General features: G+C 40.2%; 1 protein-coding gene across 1 annotated transcript in view; it reads right to left on the reverse strand.

Annotated features, from left to right (window-relative positions):
• LOC135105120 (serine-rich adhesin for platelets-like) overlaps window positions 1-19490 on the reverse strand; it is a 147746-nt gene that overhangs the window by 62595 nt on the left and 65661 nt on the right. Inside the window, exon 3 of the mRNA XM_064013133.1 lies at window positions 14117-14194. The gene's annotated coding sequence lies outside the window, so the exon portion shown is untranslated. The remainder of the gene's footprint in view (window positions 1-14116; window positions 14195-19490) is intronic.

The following is a 19490-nucleotide window of genomic DNA, read 5'->3' on the forward strand; positions in this document are numbered from 1 at the left end:
TGTGAAAATATAATCACATAAGAACACACACACACACACACACACACACACACACACACACACACACACACACACACACACACACACACAACATACACACACCACACACACAACACACACACACACATACACACACATACACACACACAAGCGCATCATTTCTGGGAGCTGCGGCAGTCTGGCGGGTAGGCGGGTGGGCGGACCACTACCACCGACTGATCCTGATGTGGGCAGAGGAGGGAAGGTAGAGCGGCGCTTCTGGGAACACTAGCGGCTAAGGGAGCTATAAATACGAGCTTTTGCGGGATGATCCAGGAAGGGACGGCGGCCACCACCTAATGAACGACCACACCAGCCAGCAAGATGACGCCACGCTGCGCCATTAACAAGATCGAAAAAAAAAAAAAAGATAAAATAAAAAAGAATAAAAAAAATAAAAAAGAAAATGCTCTAAGTGTGAAAGTAAATAAGAATGTCAGTGTTAATCATGTAATAGCGCTGTGCCGCTACTGAAGTCACGCACGGTGTTATTATCTCTATTATCTATTTATGTGTTGTGCGGCAAGCTGTAGTCGGATAAGAGGACTGAAACCAGACCCAAGCTTCATTCCGCACGATAATGACTCCTCCGGCCCTCATTCTCCTGCCAGAAATTACTAGGCAGTGTTGGTTTAATGGTTCCGGCAAGTGACTGTGACTATGTTACACTGTGGATTGACTTAACCTTAAGGGGGCTATTCTTCCACCTTCCTGCAACTTGGCCTCAGTACAAGAGCCGCGGTTCACGACACGTCAGAGTGAAATTGATCTTTGTATCTCTTTAGATAGTATTCTGAAACATTCTGAGATTTTGATAAGAAGTTTTTCGGACGCCATTTAAAGGACTAGTCAGATTCCAATTATTTTTTTCCACTGATGATATATAATACTTGCTAAATTATAAGATCACTAGAATCATAGAAACATCCTTGAAATCCCCGAAGACTTCCACTGGAACTTGTTAAAAGTAGTCGAAATAAGAAGCTGAAACTCCTAAGAACATGAGACCTTTATCATTATACAATGTGTGTGTGGCAGAGAGTGCTATCAAACTTTCCTTTCTTATCCATATATATGTTTGCTAGTCATCGGCATGTCTCCTTTACGTGAAAACAGAAAGAAAACTGTGTGTGTGTGTGTGTGTGTGTGTGTGTGTGTGATTCACCTACGGTCGTCTGCTGGTCACCCAGCCAGCCGTTCCCCGACGGAAAGAGCTCAGAGCTCATAGTGACCGATTTTTGGGTAGGACTGAGACCACTCACACACCACACACCGGGACGGCGAGGTCACAACCCCTCGGGTAACATCCCGTACCTACTTGCTGCTAGGTGAACAGGGGCTACATATTGAGAGGCTCGCCCATTTGCCTCGCCGCTCCCGGGATTCGAACCACACACACACTGTGTGTGTGTGTGTGTGTGTGTGTGTGTGTGTTTGTGTGTGTGTGTGTGTGCGCGCGCGCGTGCATTTATCTCTTTCTGTGCAGTGGTAAGGTCCATCTCGCGCTCCGCCAATGATCACATAAAATCTCCAAAGTCTCTCCTCACGACATTTGCGTGACTGCATTCCTAAGATTACCAAAAATTAATCAAATCTCAGCATGTTTTCAATTTTATCGTCAGGCTAATGAAAAACTTAAAAAAATAAATAAATACTTTTGATTTCATACGAAGTCAATACATACGTAACCAATCCTACCTACTAAATCTTCATTGGTCTGATTTAGCTGCAGAATGAGGCTTTATATTGCAACATTTAGATGGTGCAGTAGGTCAGGATTGGTGATAAGAGCGGTTAGGTCTGCAACACACGCTAAACATTCTAAAACGGAGCCAAAATTACTTTTCAACATCAGGACAGTTTTTCAAGGCCGTGTAGATGATTACTCGTATTTCCATGGGTATTTCTTACACTGATAGGGCAGGATTCTCATAAAAATATCTCCAGAATCATGAAAAGCCTTGAAAACCTCAATAACTTTAACCACAGATTGAAAAAAGTAAAAATAAGACACTGAAACATTTTATAGTGCAGTTCTTATATCTTTCTTTTTTTGTCTGTGCAAGCTTTCCCCATCTGTATACGGGTATAGGCACTTATTGTCATTCACTTTCACTCCTCCCTGAAGTGTCTATGTCTTCTTCCTAAATGTTCTCGAGCACATATTATTTCGTTAAGCCACGTCTGTTTGCAAGCATTTCAGAAATATTTGGGAAACATTTGAGAAACACTTAAACATTTGCGAAACATTTGGCAAATACTCACTCATCTATCTATTTATCCGTCCATTCATCTATTCATCCATCCATCCATCCATCCATCCATCCATCCATCCATCCATTCACTCGTCTATCCATTCATTCATTCATTCATTCATCCATCCACCCATTCACTCGTCTATCCATTCATTCATCCATAAATCCATCCATCCATTCACTCGTCTATCTATTCATCCATTCATCCATCCATCCATCCATCCATCCATCCATCCATCCACTCACTCGTCTGTCCATTCATTCACCCATCCATCCATCCAATCATCCATCCATTTGTCCATCTACCCACTCATTCATCCATCCATGGCAACTGTTTCTCAAATGTTTTCCAAATATTTTCCAAATGTCTGCAAACTGATCAGGCAAAGTGACCTGGTGTGGACAAGCCTTTCTTTACTTTCTGCCTTTCCATCTAAGCCTTGGCCTTCCTCTCATCCTTTCCCCTGCTACCTTACATAGTCATCATTCTTTTGGTGTAGCAGACCTATAATGCGACTTTATTACTGACACAGAAAGGTTACTGTTACTATGAAGGATCTTGGCTTACCCTTCTTCTTTGTCCTGCCACCCAATCAGTCATCCTTCTTCTGGTGTGTCGAAATTATTATGCAATTCAGTTAATTACATATACAGTGAGACCTATCTGTTATTATGAAGATAGATATTTTCTTCCCTTAATAAAGGTTAGGAGCTTGGTTGAGAAAATGAACTATTGGAGTACGTATGCTATGGTTACTCTTCTTTCTATATTCAGACCACTTCAAAAGAATAAATTTACAAAGACATGGAAAAGAGAGAGAGAGAGAATAAGATAATTTCGTTTTTTTCCAGGGCGCATAAATATTTAAGAGAGAGAGAGAGAGAGAGAGAGAGAGAGAGAGAGAGAGAGAGAGAGAGAGAGAGAGAGAGAGAGAGAGAGAGAGAGAGAGAATTGAAATAGCCCCGGGAATCTTCGTTAATCCGCACCAAAAAATAGTGACGTGCCAATTTGGGATTCAGCGGCGGGAAGAAAGAGGAATGGAGGAGGAGGAGGAGGAGGAGGAAGAGGAGGAGGAGGAGGAGGTGGAATATTTTCTTTTTTTATCTCACCTCTTTCAATTAAGGCACGAAAGAATGGGAACGCCGGTCACTTATTGCATTAGAGAATTAGAATCAGGAAGCGACGCATGAGCAAGTGAGGGAATAAAAAAATGTACGTAACGAAATAATAGAGAAAAAACTGGAAAAAGAAAAGGAGAGATAGAAAAAAAAAAGAAAGGGAGAGGTCGAAGTCAAGTGCTTGCTTTAATTTCTCGTGTATCTAAATATATTGTAATATTTAATGGGATGATCATATTGAAAAAAAAGGCCTGTATATGTAGTTATGTATACTAAGGAAAGTATTACTAGAGGGAGACTGATATTTCTCTCTCTCTCTCTCTCTCTCTCTCTCTCTCTCTCTCTCTCTCTCTCTCTCTCTCTCTCTCTCTCTCTCTCTCTCTCTCTTCCCTGATTAGCATATACTGAGAATTAAACCGCTGGTGGAGAGCAATATACAATTCCCGGGAAGCGCACACACACCCACACCCACCCACACACACACACACACACACACACACACACACACACACACAAGGTCACAATTCAGTCAAGGTCGTCTCGAGATGAGGTGCTCGTGGTTGTCTGCTGGGTGTGTCTGCTGGATGTGTCTGTTTATTCTGCTGCCATCTGGTGCTGTCTGGTGCTCGTCTGACGCTGAGGGTGTGGTCTAGTGTTGAATAATTCGCCAAAGTTTACACTGCACCGCCCCAACCAGCGAAACACACAACTCATGCACGTGTCAGGTCGAACAAGGTGAAAGATAATGAATGTGTGTTATGTGTTTGTAAGAGTTTGGGAGACTCTTTGTGTGTTGCTTTTGTCCATGAATGAATGAAGTAAATGACAGATATTACATACTGAACCTCCCAGCAGCGTGTCAACTCCAGCAGTGTGAAGAAAGGGTTAGTGTTTGTTGTGTGGTTGTAAGAGTTTGTGAGACTTTTAGTGTATCGGTTGTTTTGTCCATGAAGGAATGAGAGAAAAAAATGAATAAATGACACAGTTTTATATTAAGCCTTCGCAGCCAACTCAAACAAGGTGAAAGACGACAATGAATATGTGTTGCGTGTTTGTAACACTTTGTAAGATGGTTAGTGTATTGTTTGTTTTGTCCATGAAGGAATGAATGACAGAGTTTATATTGAACTTTCCAGCCAAACAAGTTAGGCACGTGTCAGCTCGGACAAGATGAAAAATAATGAATACGTCTTATTTGTTTGTAAGAGTTTGTGAGACTATAGTGTGTAGATGTTTTGTTCATGTATGAATGAATGATGGAATTTACATCGAACCTTCTAGCTAGCCACATGAGTGATGCACGTGTCAACTCAAGCAATGATAATAAATGAAAAAAAAAAAAAAAAAAAAGATAATAATAATAACGTTGTGGAAACTATTAGCACATAAGTTTGTTTCGTCTGGAAGTGAACGGATTAAAAAAGTTTACACTCTTGACATTCAAAATTATGCAATTGTAAATTAAAAACAGATGCTAATAATTCCAGGTGTTGAAAATATTAGTATAATATTATGAATTATTTAGTTGACAAGTTTCCCCTTTATAAATTATGCAATTTTAAAGCAAAAAGCGACTAGATAAAGTGAAAACGCACACAAAACTTTCTACATTCTCTCATCACTATTCCGTCCACTTTTCTAATGCCAGTATTCACAATCTATCACCCCTTTCACTGGTAAACTCTGGGAGTCTCTATTGCTTACTTCTGTATTTCCTCCTAAGGCTTGAAATCTTTCAAGAGAGAGGTCTCAAAACACTCCTCTAGATTTAATTAACTCCTTTGGCTCTTTTTCTTTGGGGACTGGCACCTCAATAGGACATTTTCTTTATATGAATTTTGATGCTCTTGGGCGATGTCCTTCTTACACAGAAAATATATGTATGTATGCTTGAAAGTATGTATATATATGTATGTATGCGTCACGATATTCCTCTTTTCAAAAAGTTTAAGTCGAAGGTAGGAGGGAATACAGAATATAAAACTGAGACGATAAACACCTTAATTATATGACTTTTATTTTTAGTTCGGGACGTTAATCATCCAAAAATTCAGGTGAAGTCGAAAGGTTGGGAAAGAGTCTTGGGGCGAGGGCAGTCAGGGCCGCAAGGTTCCCTGTGCCACATTCCTGACAAAAATAATGTGGTTAGGAGTTAAGCTTCCCTTATTTACTCAGCGCCTCGGAGCTTAATTTTCTCGGGAAAACTATTCCAAGAAGTGACTCGTAAGGTCCACCAGTTTGTGACTCTGTAAAATACGGAATATGATACAGAATAGGAACGGAGAGAGAGAAAAAAAAAAATGAATAAAAGGGAAGTATGAATACAAATGGGAAACTGCAGTAAATGGGGAGGCAAGTGAAATATAGTGAAGACGAAGGGGTCGAAGAGGAGGAGGAGGAGGAGTAGGAGGAAGGCTAGAAGCGAAAGGATGTCGTATAAAACTGAGAGCTTCCCTAGACTTTTATCATGCAGTTTTACTGTACTCGTTAAATACAACAGGAAAATATTCATGACTTTTAACGACAGCCAGCAGTAGGAACTAATGTCCTGCCTTATAAAACCACCCACCCACTCTCTCTCTCGCTCTCTCTCTCTCTCTCTCTCTCTCTCTCTCTCTCTCTCTCTCTCTCTCTCTCTCTCTCTCTCTCTCTCTCTCTCTCTCTCTCTCTCTCTCTCTCTCTCTCTCTCTCTAAAAGGAGAGAGAGAGAGAGAGAGAGAGAGAGAGAGAGAGAGAGAGAGAGAGAGAGAGAGAGAGAGAGAGAGAGAGAGAGAGAGAGAGAGAGAGAGAGAGAGAGAGAGAGAGAGAGAGAGAGAGAGAGAGAGAGAGAGAGAGAGAGAGAAAGAAAGTGTGCCACGCGTGCAATTAGATAGGGCGTCGTAATTAAATTTCTGGCTTTCCCTGATTCTTTTCCTACGATGTAATAACTTTTATAAAAAGGGCTCAAGTAATAAAAGTAACGTGGCCATAAGGCAAGGAATGTGAGTGTTCTGGCCTGAAGCTCAATGGAAGCATGAACGTATGTGGGGAGGTAAAAAAATAAAACAAAGTGGAGAGAGAATTTACATTAGCTGGAACTCTGCTGCACCGGGGTGTTTTATACAGAGGCAGAGGCAGGACTTGGGGACGCTGCATTTGTACAGAAAACAATGGTGATGTATCTAATGTACAAAGTATTTTAAAATGAAGGATTCGACATTTTATGTCATGTCTTTTGTAAGGCACTGGTATGTTTTATTCGTATAGTTATTAGTGGAGTCGAGCAGCGGAGGTGAGATGTAGCAATCGGAATGTGTGTAGCCGTATGTGCCAGCCAACACAAACTGACCATGCAGAGGAGAGCAGAGCAGAGAGCAATTGCCGAGAGCGTATAATCTGAAGTATTGGCTAAACCTCCAGGTACGCAATTCCCTTACACGATGAAGTAACGAGATACGAGAACGTCGAGAACAATCTAAACTCTCTGTACGTACCTCTGTAAGAGCTGTACATATTATATATAAACTACAAAGACACGAAAATTGTTCTTCCTTTCATCCTCACAAGCCCGAAGTATTCGTCTAACACTCTGCAACTATTGAACAAGCCAAGGACAACATCTTTACTGTTTGAGAAAGTGGTTATTTGAATCTCTGTTTCTCGCCTTCTCAAATAGTTGGAATTTTATTCATGGTCGGTTCGTGGTTGCAGAGATACAGCGATTTCAAATCAAGTTTACCTTTCTGAAACATTGTTTGCTGGGTAAGTAAAGGAACTATGGAGATGCTGAGCTGATTTTTTGTACATAAATCGTGCTAAAGCTTTGACTGGCTTTGCTCAAGAGAAGATTGCAGAAGTCTTGAAATGAATAGCAAAATAAATAAAGAGGTTTAAGGAGAATGATTACATGTTTAGTCAAAAAGGCACGTTGAAACTGACGTAGAAGATAATTCTTAACTGAATAACTAAAGAAATGCGAAGATTTGAGGAGGATAACAAGGTTTAGCTACACATGCACGTTGGAAATTATAAGTAAATATAAAGACCGAGGAGGATAGCGGCAATTAACTACACGCATGTTGAAAATTAAGGCTGAAGAATACATTTTCAAATGAATAAGTAAAGAAAATATTGAGTATGTTTTGATATAAGAAAAGAGAAAGTTCAGATTCAGAATTAACCTGCGAAAACCAATCTAATAATAATAGAAAATACATAGTCAGTGTCCCAGAATTCAGAAAGTTCGAGAGTCAGCTTGAAGATAACAGAAAACTTATGAAAATCTGTCTTACAATAACAGAAAGTATAAAACCAGTCCCTCAAAACACCTAAAGTTGACCTTACAATGGAAAAGTACAAAAATATTGCCGCAGGCTTCATAACGTGTGAGAATTAATCTTAAAACAACAGAGAGTTTACATTTAGAGCCTCAAAACTTGTGAAAATCTGTATTACAACAAGAGAAAGTATAAAACAAATGCTACAAAACGTGAAAAAAAAAAATCAGAAAAGCTAGAAATCAGGATCTCAGGAAGTGTGGAAGACAGTCTTACAATAACAGAGCATTCAGAATTAGAGGCTCTGGACGTGTGAGGATGAGGCGTGTGGTGTGCGTGGAGACAATGAAGGGTCTGCTGGCACGGGAAGATGCCATCGCCCGCAGGTTTCTTCCTACTCATTAACTTGTTTTTCTCTGTCTGCCCTGCCTCCCCGCGCCAGAGTATCGGTGAGCCAGCGTATTAAAGAGGCCTGATGGTTGTGTGGTGCAGCCATGAACGAGAGTTGGGTCAAGTCACATTTTTGCATTCACTTCCACCGCGTTTGGCGTTTTTTTCGTCTTTGTTATATTTTGTTTCAATTTTAAGACCTCTGATCGCCCTCTGGTCTATCAGTTCTACGGTTTCGTAAGGAGACTCTCAGCAAACCAGAGGACTTAAGGTTGAAGAAAAGGGATTGTAGAATGTTACTGGGCTTCTGATATGAAGTTAAGAACAAAAGAAATATAAAAAAAGCTGCAGGAAGTCACCAGACCTACACATGGCAGTCACTCTATTAAGCAAGCCCACCTATATGCGTACATCTATCCTTCCCATCTATGAATTTAATTTCCCTAATCTTTCAAAGCTTTCTATTAACTCAGCAGATCACAGCTGTACATTTCTTCATACGTAAAAGGAAGGCAAACAAGGGCTATAACGAAGAAGAAAAAAGGAAGAGACCAGATATTTTGTTACTCCCCCGTCACAAAAAAAAAAAAAAAAAGATGAGAGTCCAACATTATTTTGCTTATGGATTGAGTGTTCTATAGGTTCGATCCTCAAGACGGTTTCTCGGTGGCAGTGATTAGCCAGTGTACTCTAATCGTTGGTACTGAACACCTGCCTAACGCTCTGTCCCTCTTGGTTTAACAATGATACACTCCTTCCTTTTACATGAGTTACCCAGTATACTCTAAAGTTTTGGTACTGTACACTTCCTAATACTTCGTCCCTCTTGGTTAGATAATAAATAATGGTCTCCCTTCCTCTATATCAGTGAGCTAGTGTCCTCTTATCTTTGGTATTTGTGGAGTTATTAATAAATCCTGTCTCTTGGGTTTCTGTTCTATTCCTGTATCGTGGCAAATTCCCCCTCAAAAGAAATGCAACAATACCTGAGGGTTTAGAAACAGAGTTGGTGTATTTTTGTCTCTACCAGATCTTACACACACACACACACACACACACAGCAGTACATATCTACGATACATTTTTACTTCTATAACGGCAGAAAAAAAAAAAGAACTGAAGAATATTTCAACCCAAACTTTTTTTTTAGACTTGAAGGCACGAACATAGAAAAAAAAAAAATGAATAAATAAAATTGAAAAAAAGCTTACATCTAAGCCGGTACATTTTTTCTTTCTCTGTGTTATATGGTAAGGCCCAAAGCAAAGGAAAAAGAAAGTAAAAAAAATCTATTTCTAACAATTCTTTCTTTTTTCTGAGATAAAACCTACAAACAATTTTATTTCTCGTATTTTTCCCTCTTGTACTCGTACTTGGACCGTTTCTACTCGCAAGAGGGAAAAAAGCAAGAGTTGGAAACATATAGAGGGCAAGGGGTTCCAATTAGCAGGCCCATAACGGGCGTGGCGCCTCCGCTCTGATGGGTCCGCGGGAGGTAGGCAGGTAAAGGAGGGGAACACGGGAACCCGAAATAAGGTTGTGATCGTTGGACTCTAATTGAGATTAAAGTCTGACAGAATAAGCGGGACAATTTTCTTACCCCATGTTTTCTGCCTCCAGGGGGAGAAACCTTTCTTAACCTTCCTTTATTATAACAATAAGAGGAAAGAAAGGACTGAGAAAAAGATCGCAGGTCAGAAAAAAAGAGATAAAAAGTGTAGTTGTTCCTGTTCCCAAGCCTCCCAGAAACACAAGAATACTTCCCTCACAAAAGGCGGAGTTGTGAGTTCGGTCACTAGACGAACGTATTATTGTTGTTGTTATTATTATTATTATTATTATTATTATTATTAGTAGTAGTAGTAGTAGTAGTAGTAGTAGTAGTAGTAGTAGTAGTAGTAGTAGTAGCAGTAATAGTAGTAGTAGTTAGTAGAAGTAGCAGTAGTAGTAGTAGCAGCAGGAGAGAGGGAGAGAGAGAGAGAGAGAGAGAGAGAGAGAGAGAGAGAGAGAGAGAGAGAGAGAGAGAGAGAGAGAGAGAGAGAGAGAGAGAGAGAGAGAGAGAGAGAGAACAATAAGTGGTTCGACAACTACCTGTAATGATAAATGAGAGGAATGAAAGGAAAGATAAAGAAACAATGTGAAAAACAGGCAAACGTTGACTTCCCTTTGTATTTGTGTGCGTTTTTTTTATTGGTGTTGATTGTCTATAATATTCCCTTTTTATATATTTTTTTCTTCTGTTTTCATCAGGTATCTTTGTGTATTCTCATCACTTCACCCACGACTTTCTCTCTGTCCCTCTCTCTCTCTCTCTCTCTCTCTCTCTCTCTCTCTCTCTCTCTCTCTCTCTCTCTCTCTCTCTCTCTCTCTCTCTCTCTCTCTCTCTCTCTCTCTCTCTCTCTCTTCTTTAACCTTGTGTAAGTGGCATCAGGAAGTGTAGAAGAGAACAGAGAACAGAGAGAAGAGATAAAATAAAAAAGGGGATAAAGGAACGTGGCAAGTTCAGAAGGATAAGCGAGAAGAGGATGATGATAAAGAAGAGGAGAAGGAGGAGGAGGAGAAGGAGGAGAAGGAGGAGGAGAAAGAGGAGGAAGTGGAGGAGGAGGAGAAAAGGCACCACTAGTTTAGTTTGCACCACACACACACATACACACATACTCACTGTTCGTGCCCTTCGTGTCTCCCCATCATTGGATAATTTCAGGCCATCACTTCTCCACAAAAACAACTGTACAATATTCATACAGTTATCTTCATCTCTTCAGGAAAGCAAATAAAAAAGACATTTACTCCGTCTGATAAGTAAAGGTAATATCACTCACGTCTCTGTTTTTTTTTTTTTTTTTTTTTTTTTGCTGTCTCTAGTTAAAATACATAACATAAAAACCAACTGTCTATTAAGCTTCGTCCAAGATATGTAGGAGAATGACACTGTTAGTTCATTCAAAGGTTATTCTATGTTGACGTGCTGGCTTGAAAACACGTGTAATCCTTCTTAATTTGATTCCGTATGTTTAATCCTTTCTATTTTGTTCTTGTACCACGTATTGGTTTCTAATACTTTAAAAAGAATATATAGTTGTGTGAGGATTACCAGATTCGAAAAAAGACCCTAGTTTACAATATTATTGATAGCCTGCATACAATAAAGAATAACTGTCTTGCAGCATGTGGAAATTTATAATACATTAAGAAAAGTATATAATGATGTTTATTGCCAGATTCAAAAGAGATATCAACTGATAAGATAATTGTTATTATTCTGATTCATAAAGTGAATGATTTAAAAAAAAAAATTTACACGTGTGGCAGGGGAAGGACCGATGCAACACTCGCACAGAATAGAAAAAAAGATACGAGAAAACATTCTGCTCTAGATTTCTATATCTGTATAACAATTCACTGGCAGAAGCGAGGGAAGCCCTGTAAACTTGAGAAAGAAAAGGAGAAAGAAACGTTTTTAAAAATTTAAAAGTGCGTTCTAACTTTATCTTTTAGGCTATCCATTTTTTTCCTAAGCTTATGTGTTAGGATTCTGGACGATATGACACTTCATGAAACTATGAAATGATGAAACTACCGAAAGTGATGCCTCGCTTTACTGGCGATGCAAGTGGTTAGGTCAATATCCCCGTGTGAAAGTAATTTTCAAAAGGACGATGGAAACAAGTAACAGAGAAAAAGAAAAGAAAATTAATATTCCCCTTTACAGTGGTTACCTTTTGCTAGAGAGAGAGAGAGAGAGAGAGAGAGAGAGAGAGAGAGAGAGAGAGAGAGAGAGAGAGAGAGAGAGGCTCCTTGACGACAAAGGCCTGGAAATCTTGTACAAGGCTCAAGTTCGTTCCTCCCTGGAGTACTCGTGCCTTGCTTAGGGAGGAGCGGCGAGCAGGCATCTTTCCCTCCTGGACAGGGAGCCTCACTGCCCGAGCCTGTAGCTCGGGCAGTGAGGCTCATAAAGGACAGTGGGGCCAGAAATGAGCCAAAGCTCCACTCCCTTCAACATCGCAGGAACGTAGCGGGCCTCGCTGTGATGTACAAAATACAGCAACAACGAATCCCGCATCTCCAAGCTCTCCGCCAGCCCCTGCGGCGGGCACAACTGACCACTTTAATGCCTGCTGAATTATTTCAGTGTCGATGTCGTACTTGGCACCATCAACGCCAGTACGTCCATCATTATGGTAAACTATGGAACACCTTAATTGCTGCACTGATAGACTTCAGTAAAATGAATCTGCAGCAATTCAAGGAATGTGTGAACGTCTGGTTGCCATAAGCAACAGAGTAACAATTGTCAGTAACATTTAGAGTTAAGCTTTTAGGTAGGAAACATTAAAAATCTTCTCTTTAGCCTGTAAAGTGCTACATTACATGTAAAAATATTTTGTAACATACTCTTTAACTGTGTATTAATTTGTGTAAATAAAAAAAAAAAGAGACTAATAAATAATTTTTAAAGCAACACTTTTTGTTATATTACCAAGAATCATATAACTCTCTCTCTCTCTCTCTCTCTCTCTCTCTCTCTCTCTCTCTCTCTCTCTCTCTCTCTCTCTCTCTCTCTCTCTCTCTCTCTGAGGCTGAGAATCTTATTCCTCGCTCTTAATCTTTAAATCTACATTTCCCGGAACGTAAAAAGTAAAGTGAAAAAAATGTAGCAGTAGAGAGAAAAAATCATTGTAGAGAGGAAGTGTTTTTGAAAAGTCACCCAGCATAAGATGATAATGTGAGGGGTCACCTTTCGCCCACCTGATGCTTATTCACGCATGATGGTTGTAAATTAGGGAACTTTGCTTAATGGGCCAGCGTGGGGGACTTTTACTTGGCAAGGCCCGCTTCTGTATTACTGGGTGTTGCGTGTTTATCATATACGTATAAGCTTGTGGATTAATGTCTGGAGGTTGTGAAGAAAAGTATAGAAAGGGAAGAAGAAATGAAGAGGCAAGGAGAAACACTACTACTACTACTACTACTACTGCTACTACTACTACTACTACTACTACTACTGCTACTACTACTATTACTACTAACAATAACAACAACAACATCAACAACAACAACAACAGTAAGAAGAAGAAGAGGAAGAAGAATAAGAAGAAAAACAGCAACAACATCACCACCATCACCACCATCCCCACCCCTTTCACCACCATCATCACCATTACCACCAACAATAACATCTTTCTCCTGTCACTCCTGCATAACAAACTTTCTCCGTTAATAACATTAGTATCAGTCTTCCCTCAATATCAACGCTTGAACCATAACATTACAGGTACTCACCACATACTTCCTGGAAGTTTAGGAGGAGGAGGAGGAGGAGGAGGAGGAGGAGGAGGAGGAGGAGGAGGAGGAGGAGGAGGAGGAGGAGGAGGAGGAGGAGGAGGAAGAGGACGCTGGACGGTTCAAGGACTGAGTAGTGTCATCACCACCTCTCCAATTTTCAAGAACAGCAGTCAGCGGGAAGTAAGGAATAGAGAAACCTGAGTGTCCATTGATCAGAAACGTGCAACGGTTAAGTCGTTCTGCTATTCCTATTCTCTGATCGTGCTTCCTTCCCTCCTCCCATTCCTTCCATGCAACGCTGGCTCGCGGCTCTCGGCGACTCAGCAATAAAACTGTTCAGAAGTGCCGGAGGCGATGGAGTGAGGTGAAGTACGCTCTCATGATCAGAAGCACCGCACTCTATCACTTCTCTGCACGGCTATGTATTGGTGGGACGGTTCAGAATGAGTAGATTTATTAACCCTTTCACTGCTATTTGGCACATTTTTCTTTCATTACCAACCACTTTACGACACCTTTTCTTGTTCTGTAGTCACCTCCAAACATTGTACTTGCTAGGAGTTGCAAAGACTGTTATTTTTTTTTCCCCCTTTCTTGTAGATGCTTTTAGTGTTATGAGTTGTTGTATGCCACAGTGAATGGGTTAAACTCATCCTGGGTTGCGGTGATCTTTGCTAAGACTCTTAGGGGTTGATTCTCTAGCTGTTCCCTTTCTTGGCTTACACCTATAGTTCTATTTCTATTTGAAGATGAAAAAATTGATTAAACTCACCTTGGAAACTGATGACCATTACGGCTGAGAGATATGTCCCTTCAGTATCCTTCTTCCACATCCATCAGAAATGAGGAACTGAAAAAAAAAAAATGGTTTTAATAGTTTCTGTTTATTTTGATTAATTTATTTAGTTATTAGTTCATTTACTATTTTTGTGAGGAAATAAAATACTATGTTTTCTCATTTTTCAGAGATCACCTTTCCTTCCCAAGGCGTGCATATGAATGGTGGAATGGTGGGCCGCCTCACTGGTACACAACTCCCGTATGCTCATAAATATCACGCGTCAGTATCTTTGACGTTGCGCTAAATTGAATCTCCATACATCCAGTTGTCAAGGCGCATTTATGACGTTAAAAAGAAGCATTTTTCCTCCCCACGCAGCGCAAGGAAAAGTGTGGAGAAAGGAACTGCAGCGTCTCCTATGCGTCATGTTCCTATTAAACTCCCCCGCCGTATTCGCATTATTATTCGCATCAAAAGCCCTAACGATAAATTCTCGCTCTTTTACTTCGAGACTCAGAGAGAATGCCACGTGTAGGCCTGCTGATGTCTTCGTATAGCTTGCCTTATTTCCTTATGCTCTCATGTCACATTTTTTCTTCATAATTACTACGGTAATGGACTCAATCCTTAAAACTTTTACGCAATTTCTGTTGACTGAGTGTTGATAGGCTGCAGCATCCCTTCTCCGCACTGCCTCCCGCACCGCCAGAGACAACCCAAAGCTCGCGGGCAAGTTAAAATTAGTCACCAAACTCTGGCTGCTACGATATATTATTTTGTGTAGTCATGTGTACACGATGGTGAGACTGTAATAATAATAATAATAATAATAATGATAATAATAATAATAATAATAATAATAAACGGGTTATTCTTCAGGCAGTTAACCAACTGAAAATGTACTGAGGGGGTGGGGAAATACTTAACATTTATCCTAAAGCTAAGTCTAATCTAGAAGGGAAATACTATTGATTGATGGCTCGCACCATGGTGGGAATCGTGCTGAGTCTGTACCGATCCGCGCGCGGCGCCTTTAGGGGCATTATCTTGTTGTGGTGTCTGGTGGCACGGATCGGGAGAGGCGCGTCAGGCGACAGCATGTGTCTGAGACGTGGATGATGCAGCAGTCCCTTTGCAAACTTTTCCAGAGCCTCTTGATGCCTGGTGGATAGTCTGGACAGACTCAGGGTGGTCAGGGCTTCTTCATAGGTGGTGTAGGCAGGGCCAAGGATGACATTGCACGCCCTTTTCTGCACACTCTCCAGCTGTAGTTGTTGAGTGTGTGTGAGGGAGGAGGACCACGTTGGGGGAGGCATACATGAGTTTGGGGAGGATGAAGGTGAGGTACACCCCTCTTAACTCGTCTGCCGGCGTCCCCAGCGATATGTGTGTGTGTGTGTGTGTGTGTGTGTGTGTGTGTGTCACTCATAATAATGATCTGAAGCTAATAACACACTTGGTGGATTAATAATATAAAGGTGATTCTAGAAGTTCAAGAAACATCTTTTTACTTCTCGGATAGTCAATGATCCGCAAAAGAGACACAACAATCTTCTGGTTAAGCTGTGTGACGTTCTTTGACTGGCGTTCACTATATTGCTTAACGAATCAAACCTTAGAATGGGAAGAATAAGACTTCCACATCAGCTTAAGCAGAAGCGTTGGAGGAATTTCCGGATGCGGCTTGAAAGGTGTGTGTTCTATGGTGGAAAGACGGGAAGATTTTCTGGGGTTCTATGTAGGGTGGAAAGACGGGAGGGTTGTGTGGTGTTCTAGCGCGGAAAGACGGGAGGGTTGTGTGGTGTTCTAGCGTGGAAAGACGAGAGGGTTGTGTGGTGTTCTAGCGTGGAAAGGCGGGAGGGTTGTGTGGGGTTTTAGGGTGGAAACGCGGGAGGGTTGTGTGGTGGAGGGTTGTGTGGGGTTCTATGGTGGAAAGACAGCAAGATTCTCCAGAGCCCACTTGGGAGCCGCGTCTTTTTTCCGGTCTGGGTCGGGCATTCAGACAGCTCGTGACGCGGAAGTGGCAGTGGGAGGAGAAGCCTTTGAAGCAGCGTTTGCCTCTCCTCTTGAACTAACAATGATAGAAAGTATCTTCGATGACTCACTGGTTTTGTGAATTGAATGCTCTGAAAGAAGATCGAGTCTAGTGGGCAGTTTTTGCTGAGTCGTCTAAAACAGAGTGGCTCTTCGGGATGAAAAGGTATCATGTGATCACATTGTAAAAGACCATTACTGATGACTAGGTGAAAAGACACTCCGTGTGCGTAGGAGATATGTTTTCTTTGTGACTAATCCATTTCACTGGTGAAGTCATGATCTCCAGAGGATTTATAAGGCCTGTGTTACTTACCTAAACGACTGCCTCCCTGCCTGCCTAACTCCCTAACTACATACTTTATTGAAGGCTAGCTTTCCTTTAAAAATCAATTATAGACTTCTTCCTTCACAGTTTTTTTTTTTTTAATCACTAAGTCTGTTCAGGATTTTGTTTTTCCTTTTCTCACCGATACTTTGCTATGGAAATTCAGGAATTGGGTTGCCATAAATCAGCAACACCATCATCAGCCTCTATGAATCCAGTGTTTGACAAACGCTGCTCTTAACCCTCTCCTCTCATCAATGTCAGCTGTTCTAACTCAAAGTAGCAAAGCTTATTTCATATCTGTATCTAGTTCTTTGACTGACTTGTCCTATAGTTACCCCTTAATCTTGAACCACCATGTCTGAATCAGTAACGCCTTTAATTAATCAAACACACACACACACACACACACACACACACACACACTAATAGATAAATAGGTAGATAAATAGATAGATAAATAGGTAGATAGATAGATAGATGGTTTATTGACCATAACAGCACAATGATTACATATTAATTATTACATAATTTCATATTCCATAATTACATATCAAATTAGCCTTTGCTATTCATTTTAATGGCAATTGTTGTCCAGGATATTATCAACAATAATGTTTTATTTGTAACCTTCTACACCTACTTATTGCAAACATCTATATTTCATAATATTTTGCAATGTGTTTATATGTAAACAGACACAATATTATGTATTATTTTACATTTCACAGCCACTGAAAACTTATCAGAAAATACCTGTTCTATTGTCTCAAACTGGTGATGGTCCCTTATGTGTTGAGTTCGTGGGCAGTCCTTGAGGACTTGTCTCTCTGTTTGAACACTACCACATTCACATAACCTTTCATTCATAGGTAAGCGGACACGACCCCTCCTGTTCCATCGTCCTGTCTCACACGCTAGAGAGTGACCACTCACCCTGAACCTAGTGAAGGACAACCTATGATATTCATTAACAATATGTTTCACCTTATATATATATATATATATATATATATATATATATATATATATATATATATATATATATATATATATATATATATATATATATATATATATATATATATATATATATATATATATATATATATATATATATATATATATATATATATATATATATATATATATATATATACTATGGAGTTTGGGTTTATATCCTTGCATGTCAATCTCCTTGACGAATCACTTTCAGAAATGCTATTAATTACACTCTGTATAGCCAGCTTTATTTCTATAACATGGTTACTTATATAGTCTGTAATTAACCTTCCTGTCACCGTGTTATTACTCTTTATTGTGTTTATAACAAATACTAAAGTATCGTCTCTGTATTCAGATCTTTCCTGCCATATTTTATAAAAGAATCTATGCGGATTATACTTAACCAGGTCATTAAGAGGAGGATATCCCGACTCAGCGTAACAAACATTATTACACGTATTTTTCCTTACTCCAAGTAATTGCTTAAGACACCAATTATAGACTTTAACAATAGGTTTAAGATCACCGTTCAGCCAAGATTCACATCCATACAATAATGATGACATCAGTGCTGCTTCAAACACTCTCCGCTTCACCACAAACGGGATATCGCTGTTCTTATTTACGAAAGACACAAATTTAAGAACATGGCACATTTTCATCATAGCGTGTTCTTTTGTAACTGATGACACAGCCGTCACTAGTGAAGGATGAACCTAGATAGGTATGGCACCATTCCACCCTCAACCCATCTACTGATAACGGCTCTCTGTCTCTCTCGCTGCCACTGATTCCCGATCATACTTTGTTAATTGATACATGGCAACCAGAGGACAGACCATCAATGACCCACATCCCATTTTGCGTAATATTCTAAACAATATTCTCCTGGGGGCCATGTCATACGCTTGTGAAAAATCCACAAACGTCACATACACACACACACACACACACACACATACACAAAGTCATCATAAACACATCAGATACACATTATATTGCTTTATTGAACTAATATACAAGTAGAAAACAGTCACATCTCTGACATTCTCTGATGTATTGACTCACGTGAGAATAAAGTAACTGAACTGAAGTTTAGATAGTGTACATTTGATAAGAAAAGGTGATGAAGGTGTTAAATCCCATGAACCATCCATGCTCAAAAGTAGAAAACCTTTATGAAACTGATTAATGTAATTCAGTGGTGAAAATGAGTAACAAGCACCAAGGTTTGTTACTTCTGTCCTTTTACGTGATGCTGAAACTGATACAGAGAGAGCGCTTCAAGAGGAGGATTTCAAAACACTTCTCCAAATAATTCTAACCCTAGTTTCGTGCTTTCCTTGTCAGGGACCGGCACTTTCAGGAAGCCTTTTTTTTTTTCTTTTTTTGTTGTTGTTGTCCTTAGCCAGAGCCCCTCTTACATAAAAACAACATAACTTCATCTGCGGTCATAACGTATCGTTCAATACCAGTTCTTCGTTCACCATCAAGGCACACCAAGCACTAACTCCGTTGTTCAGCAATTTTTCACTCTTGGTAACCAGACAGAGCTTGACCCTTGCATCATGAACTGCCATCACTCACCGCTATGTCTTCTCATTTGCTCACACGTGACTTTTACATCCATTGGTTATGCAGTCGTTACATTTTGCTTTGTCCTAGAATTTCTCCCTGCTGTTCAGTCATTGTGAAGATCCACAGTTCGCCTCACTGAATATTATGGTTCATCCATCGCTGCGGGTATTGACTTTTATCCTTAATTTGTGTGCCTGTATGCAACAGCTTCCTCGCGTTTACTGTACGGTTCATTATTTCAGTGCTCTCCCTTTTACGTGTTCCCATTGTTTTTGCACGGGAAGTCTTCACTGGCCTGTAACGCCCGACTCATATCACAGTGGACAGAATGGATGAAACAGACGAAATCATGTCCTTCAGAACCTAAACGTTACTTCTTTGTCTCGTCCTCATATTAATTTCATGTTTTCCACTATTCTT

This window comes from Scylla paramamosain, chromosome 1 (assembly GCF_035594125.1).
Source record: "Scylla paramamosain isolate STU-SP2022 chromosome 1, ASM3559412v1, whole genome shotgun sequence".
In the NCBI taxonomy this organism is placed as follows: domain Eukaryota; kingdom Metazoa; phylum Arthropoda; class Malacostraca; order Decapoda; family Portunidae; genus Scylla; species Scylla paramamosain.